Source organism: Gobio gobio (genome assembly GCF_949357685.1).
Source record: "Gobio gobio genome assembly, chromosome: 20".
Taxonomy (NCBI): domain Eukaryota; kingdom Metazoa; phylum Chordata; class Actinopteri; order Cypriniformes; family Gobionidae; genus Gobio; species Gobio gobio.
This window is the reverse complement of record NC_137113.1, coordinates 46052500-46058499: the sequence shown is the minus strand read 5'-3', so window position 1 is coordinate 46058499 and position 6000 is coordinate 46052500.

The following is a 6000-nucleotide window of genomic DNA, read 5'->3' as shown; positions in this document are numbered from 1 at the left end:
TATTTCAGGTGATATCGATATGGATATAGATATATCGTGCATCCCTATATAGTAGTTTAATGTAGTACTGACACTAAAACTCTGTAAACTTGAATTTTTCCATTTTGGGTGAACTATACACAAGATTGTCACTATCCATGATACATAATTGTTGCATTTCTATATCGCGATATATTGTTACACCCTTAGTAACAAATGTATTACTCATGGTTAGGCCATGTTAGTTAATACATGAACTAATGACACCTTATTGTGAATGTTGGGAACGTTACTGTTGAATGTTCTCTGAATGTATCTTTACACAGTGAGTTAAGGCTGCTCAAAAATGTCTGTGTAAAGACATAATGCAGCATAAAAGCCAGACTAAATTACGCCAGCTCTGACCCCACCTTGTGGAGCAATATGCAGTTAAAAGTGCCGTGTAAATGCATTTATGCCACCTCTGAGCAGCATTAAACAGTCTGTGTAAAGACAGCCAGAAGCGCTTCTTTGCCACCTTTGCAGTCTAAATTTGCCATTATTAGACAATTATTTCTGGAATACACTTATCTCAGTCTCACCTGTTGAGCTCGGGTTCACAGGAGAAGAAGACGTCATGGCACGCTGAGGAGTTGGAGGCACTGGTGACTCAACCGGTACTTGGCCTGGAAGCTGAGGGCCAAAAATCCCTTGGGTGCTGTCGGACCTGGACAAACACTTGTTCCAATGGCTCTGTTCATTTTGGCTGTCTGAACTATAGTTGATCCTTCCCCACTCGGAGTGGCACGAGGCTTTGCTGCTGAAGCTCAACAACTCTTCAACAAACTTCCTCTGTAGGTCGAAAGGAAGGGACGAATATAATGCCGGCGACGTGGACATGATGCCCCGAGAAGAAACTGCGTGAAGACTTTAAAAGGTCTATACACTGTCGTTTCCGTATCGTCAGATCTGCACACTCTGTGACTGGACACTGTCTAAGCACTGTTAGTGGAAACCGCGTAGATTCTGTAAGTTACAATTTGTTTTAGTATCTGCAAAATCGGCACTGTCAAACGAAACACACTCCTAACCATGTAAACCAACAAAGAGACTCTGTTTGTGTGTGTGAGCTTATGAAGATTCTGAATGGAACGCTACTGTGACGTCATAATGGCCAAGCTTAACTGCGATCAAGGCAAACCACGTGGTCCCACAACGCACATGCACATGCATGTTTTATGATTTTTTTCCCCCCATTCTGCAACATTAGTACAGATGCCAATGCAAATTCTTCATTATATTATATAATAAATGTATACTACACGATTTAGCTCAAAATAAGTGGAGGATTCCATTTATCTTGACTGACACACACACACACATACACACACACACACAGGTCCGGAAGAATCGCTGGGCTGTTTATTAACTTTTCTGGCTATACCACTTCGAAATAAAGGCCGTTTTTACATTCTTTAATTCATGTTCGAAGAGAGATCCCGTCGCTTGCGCGTGCACGGCGCTCCGTAGCGGTTATAAATATTGTAAATATGCCTTTTAAATGCATGCAGTCACAATACGCTTTCACCCACACACACACACACACACACACACACACACACACAACTTACCTGTCAGAAACGCGCGTGTGGGGCATAAGACATCATCAGCAGTAAAATACATAATCTTTTGTATTAAAGTCTATGTATATAGTTCTAAAAATCTCAATATTAAAGAATAGCACAATTTTAAAGATAAAGGCTCAGAGAAACGATATTGGAAGGATTTTATCCAGCTGATGAACGATAAAAAACATTGACAGCCAATCAGAAGCCATTTTGTTATAAAGAGCTCGAGCATTTAAAGTGACAGACATAGAATAACCAGAACGATATTTGTCAGTTGTTGTGGAAGCCAATATAGTTTTATAGGCCTACTTTTATTGTTATCATTCTTAGTGTGAACAAGCCTTAAAGTTGCCTTGACGTTTTTTAGTATGAATATATTAGTCTCACTGTTATAGTGTTGCTCCAAAACAATGACAAAATTCACATTTAGAAGATATAAGCATTCAAAACGTACAGTCTCTCACTTCCGATATGTAGCTTGCAGCTCTCTCTTTTGGTGAAATAATTACGACACACTTGCTCTGGTAACCTGCAGACTAGAGTGGTGCAGGTATGATGCCAGTCAATGGGGTTTTTTAATGGGATTTTGGTTAAATGGGTGAAATGAGGTGGTGAACACAAGCGACTAAAATCCACATTAAAATCGAACTACGACATAAAATCAGTATTAGGGGAGAGCGGGGCACAACCTAACACAGGGTTAGTTGTAACACACGTTTTAACACTTTTCACACATGCCAGGATGACGAAACTTAGTGAATTTAGTAGTTGCCATATCAACATTTAGAGAAAAAATTGCGCCAAAATTAAAAAATCTCTGGAAGATATTACTGAATATGTATTTAACCATAGCAGAAGTACATTTCTTACCTAAGTTAATTTTCCATCTCTATTTTTTGTGTTTATTTAAAATAAGACAAATCTGATATTATTTTAATCTCCTATCTGTTATTTAAGAGTTGAGATGGTTCTTTAATGCTGATCTACACTGCGTTAAAATGAGCCCCTATTAGAAATATGCCATTATATTCTATACTTTTATTAATAATTTTGAGAAACCATGAGAAAAGGGTGAATAATGGCAGAGTTAATGTTTAGAAATTATTTATATGCTTTAGCTATGCTGTATAGCTGATTTAGCGATGTGTTTGTTGTCAAACTCAAAAATGTGTATATTTTTAATGATTAAAAAATGCCATTATTTTTTTTTAAAAAGTTAATTGTATTTTGTTGACAAAATATTTTAGTTTGTCTTGTATATTTGTTTGATAATATCAGATAACATTTTAAGCTGTCATTTGGTCATGTTACAATGTACCTTCCATACACATTTCACTTCCATTCTTTCGAGGTAAATCAAGAAAAAAAGTATACACTGTATTAATGAAACAAAACCACATAATTGTACTAGACATGTGTGCAATTAATGTGAGAAATAATAAATACTCTGAACCCCAAGTGGATTTACACAAACTGAGACAGTCTAAAAGCGTTGTGCCCCGCTCTCCCCTACCCCACTTGTGATTTTTTTAAACTGTCATGTGTCTTGAAAAAGGCGGTTGCTAACAGGTAAGTTCGTTATGTCTAACTTTCCGGGAAAAATGTTTTTAGATAAAAACGGGTTAAAGGAACACTCCACTTTTTTTTGAAAATAGGCTAATTTTTATCGCTTTCGAATCCATTCAGCCGATCTCCGGGTCTGGCGGTAGCACTTTTAGCATAGCTTAGCATAGATCATTGAATCTGATTAGACCGTTAGCATCTCGCTCAAAAATGACCAAAGAGTTTAGATATTTTTCCTATTTAAAGCTTGACTCTTCTGTTGTTACATTGTGTACTAAGAAAATGAAAATGAAAAGTTGTGATTCTCTAGGCCGATATGGCTAGGAACTATACTCTAATTCCTGCGTAATAATCAAGAGCTTTGAGCCGTCCCATGAGTGCAGCGGCGCAATGATATTAATAGGCTAACTTCCGTCAATATAACCAACGTGCAGTGGCGGCTGGTGATAATTATTGTTTTTCGGGGGGGGGGGGGGGGGGGGGGTACTAGACAAGCAAAAGTTTTAGTCTTGTTTTGGGGGAAAATAACTCAAAATTAAGGGAGTTTTTGCTTAAAATAAGCAAAATAATCTGCCAATGGGGTAAACAAAATAATCTTAATTCAAACAGAAAACAAGATTATTTTGCTTACCCCATTGGCAGATTATTTAGCTTATTTTAAGCAAACACTCCATTAATTTTGAGTTATTTTCCCCCAAAACAAGACTAAAACTTTTGCTTGTCAAGTAAATGCTTCTAAATGTAAGATTTTGTAGATATTTGGACTGAAAACAAGAGAAAAATACTAAGTAAGAAAAGCATTTTTTGCAGTGTAGCACCACTGACTAAGGTGCTATATTGCACCGCTACCATATACAGAACATAAAGATATGATTACACTAAGATATGGTTCTATATAGCACCAAAAGTGGTTCCTCTATTATTACGACGAAGAACCACTTGTAGTGCCCTGTAGAACCTTTTTTGATAGCTCTTTATTTCTGGCAACTGCATTCGGCTTCAAAATTATTTTTTCACAGCTTTTTGTGTTCAAGAATTGTGAGATATAAAGTCGGAATTGCAACTCTATATCACGCAATTATGAGAAACAAAGTCAGAATTTCGGAGAAAATGTAACAATTACCTTTTTTTATGTTTTATTCTGTGGTGGAAACAAGCCTCCATAGTTTCCGTCTTTCAATTCATAGACAATAAAAAGTGAGGGTTCAGTGATATTTTGACCACTGAACTTGGAAATGTCCCAGGTTTCCATTTCAGAAATCTGGTCACCTTATAAACCCATTTATATATTTATATGTAATCTCCTTCGAGGGGCCATTAACACGTTACAAAAATAGCTACTGTATACAGAGCGCAAGGGAATAAACCAGAAGGCACGTTTATAGGTGAATTAACTCCCATACTCCATTGCTAATATAAACACTCAATACACTCCCATCAGATTCATCTGCATTATTGTAAAACCGACATTGATCCGCTAGTTGCATGTGGAAAGCTGAACTATTTCAGTTTTCAAAATTGACTGGCATGCTTTTAAATCTCTCAGTGTTATCAGTGATATCATGTGCATCAGTAATTCAGCTCCTTACCGTACAATGTTACTACTTCTTTTTAAAGCCATAATGTGAAATCTCTCAAGAGATCAGAGATTTACAGTCTGACCCCTGTAATTTTGTGTTGCTTTCTCACCCTTACTGTGTCAGCTATAGTTTTAAACATTTCCCTCTCTTCTCCGCTCATCTCCCGGTGTGTCGGCCTGAGTGACTACAGTAATAACAACCCAGCCCGTGCCCTGCCGAGCCCAACACTGTCCCGGGACAGGAAATTAAAGTGAAATACTGAGTCCGAGGCCTGCTAACACACTCTCCTGTGCCAATAAAACAACGCTAACCTGACTGTCATCTTTACAGCCTACACGGCCATTAAGGGGAGTTTTCTGTGTTTCGGAATAAATCACGATGGCAGTGTATGAGGTTTACCTCGCAATGAGATCAGAATGAGAGGAATAATGCAGAGCAGAAAAGCGCTCAGCCGTAAGAGCCATAAAATATCGCTGGCTCGGGTCAAACCCCCCGTCAATCAAAGAAGTGCGTTATGTGAAACAGTATAGGAATGGTTACAGCACCCAGAGTTTTGGAGAAGTGAGCTCTTGCTGCTTTCTGATATTTCGTGTCTCTACACTCTTCAGAAATATTCAATCTTCTAAAAGGGTCTGGGGAATGTTACTTTTAAAGGAAGGCTCCACTTTTTTTGGAAATAGGCTCATTTTCCAACTCCCCTAGAGTTAAATAGTTGTGTTTTACCATTTTCGAATCCATTCAGCCGATCTCCGGGTAATTTTATAATTTGTTACATTTATAAAGCGCTTTACATAGAAGGGGGGAATCTCTTCAACCACCACCAATGTGCAGCACCACCTGGATGATGCGACGGCAGCCATATTGCGCCAGAACGCCCACCACACACCAGCTTATTCAAGATTCAAGATTCAAGAGTTTTATTTGTCACATACACAGTTATATACACAATATACAACTGGCAGTGAAATGTAAACAGGTCCGCTCCATGGACAGTGCAAATAACAGTTACAAGAAATTAAATAGAAATAGAATAAAATTAGAATAAAAAGTATTAACATAAGTAGAATTATAAATAAATCAAGTAAAAGATAAAAATAGGAAATAAGATAAAAATAAAAATATAAAAAATATGTGGATATGATAAGTGAGATAAACTGTAGACTTAAAAATAAGTGGTTAACATAAAATATATAATATGTATATATAAAGAAGTATAATGTGCAAGGTTTATTACAGGTTGTTACGCAGTAACAATAGGGACGTAAAGTGCA